Source organism: Ceratotherium simum, chromosome 13 (assembly GCF_057802395.1).
Source record: "Ceratotherium simum simum isolate JZ-2026a chromosome 13, ASM5780239v1, whole genome shotgun sequence".
Lineage (NCBI taxonomy): Eukaryota > Metazoa > Chordata > Mammalia > Perissodactyla > Rhinocerotidae > Ceratotherium > Ceratotherium simum.
In genome coordinates, this window is record NC_141912.1 from 29337675 (window position 1) to 29339643 (window position 1969).

The window sequence follows — 1969 nt, forward strand, 5'->3', positions numbered from 1 at the left end:
CTGGTTTACTAGTGTTGACTATAAGCTCCATAAATAGAAGAAATATATATCTTCACCTTTGGATCCCCAAATCCAGGGCACAGCTGATAAATGCAAGGTATTTAAAAATTAATTGTTGAAAGAAGCAATGATGAATAAATGAATTTATTTATTATTTTAATATCTCTCTACTGTGTTTCTCATATCCTCTTTATTTTCCAGCTGCCAATACAATTTGTATCTTCAAAATGGTTATGGCAAACATAACCACAATGAGTGAATTCCTCCTCATGGGGTTTTCTGACACTGTTAGCTGCAGACCTTACATGCTTTGCTTTTCTTAGTGATATACCAGTTGGCCTTTGAAGGTAATCTCGTCATTATTACTATCACGATGCTGGACTAACATGTCCAATCCCCAAAGCATTACTTCTTCAAACACCTTTCCCTTCTGGACCTCTCTTTCATTTCTGCAACAGTCCATTGACAATTCACTGTTGGGCAATGGCTATATTTTCCATGATCAGTGCATGCTTTAGGTTTTCTTCTTCACGTTTTGGCCTGGGCTGAGGTGACCATTCTCACAGTGATGTCTCATGACCTCTATGCAGCCATTTGCCTTCCACTGCACCACAAGGTCATCATGAATCCCAGAACCTGTAAATGTGCTGTGATAGCTGTATGGCTAAGTGAAGGAATCTCTGGAATCTTGTACACTGCTGCCACATTATCACATTCTATAGGGCCAAAATAATCCACCTATTCTTTTGTGATATCCCTCAGTTGCTGAAGCTCTCCTACTTCAATGATTACCTTGGAGTGATTGGCGGGGCTGCTTTCATGTCTGTGATGGCATTCGTCTGCTTCATCTCCATTGTCCTCTCCTATATCCACATCTTTTCCGCAGTTCTAAGAATACCCTCTGCCGAGGGCCGCTCCAAAGCCTTCTCTACATGCCTGCCCCACCTTTTTTTTCTGTAATTTTCTCTCTCCCCACCATTTTTGAGTTTCTAAAACCAACTTCAGATATACCAATTGCTTTTGACCTTATAGTATCTACTTTTTATATAGTAATACCCCCAAAACTCAACCTCATTAGCTACAGCTTGAAGAATGAGGCCATGAAGGGAGCTTTAAGAAAATTACTGTTGGGTAGTGAATTCACCAGGAAAAAAAACATTTTTGTCCTGTTGTTGATGGTTGTCCAATATGATACACAAGAAACTTTTTTAGTAATTGGAATTCCTTCCATATGTAATGTTGAGGAAATCAGCAACATCTTTCTCTGTATATTTATCTTGGAAAATAACCATTGTCATTATGGAAACTTTACCTGATTTCTTCATGGTTTTAGTAATTGAAACTATTCTTTCATTCTTTTAAATTAAGAGAAAATAACAATTTATACTTCTACTTCCCTTTCCCTCCCAATACATATAGAAATACAGACACATACACATTCGTGGATACACTGACAAACATAGCACACTTAGAAATAGAACTTGACATATAGTAAGAACTAAATAAATTGGGGTTATTCTCATTCTCACTCTATTGTATACATCCATATGATTGTAGTGGTGATAAGAATTTATAATAGAAAAAATAAAAAATTGAGTCATGAAGCAGAATAAAAGCTTTATAAATCAGTTTATTGACATGAGTATTCTTTGATCTCTCCTTTGGAAAATCAACTATCAAGCTGGAAGTATTCAATTCATGAGGTTCTGTCTCTTATGTACACATAGATCATTGTCTACCATTAAGGTTTAGCTGAATCTGGGAAGGAGGAAATGTAACAGGGAAAGTTAAAGAAATGCCCTCCACATCTTCTAGTCCAGGACATTACGAACTGAAGAAGGGAAGTGGATAGAGTAAAGAGATCACAGAGATCATATGCATTTTTCTGATATCCCCTTTCTGGGATAATCTCAGATAGTAAGTGTCTGATGATTTGGGAGTCATCTTGAAAGCAAAACTTGGCATATCC

General features: G+C 37.0%; 1 pseudogene; it reads left to right on the plus strand.

Moving 5' to 3' along the window:
- Positions 1-227: 227 nt before the first annotated feature.
- Positions 228-1176, plus strand: LOC101403722 (olfactory receptor 14J1-like; annotated as a pseudogene).
- The last annotated feature ends 793 nt before the right edge of the window (positions 1177-1969 follow it).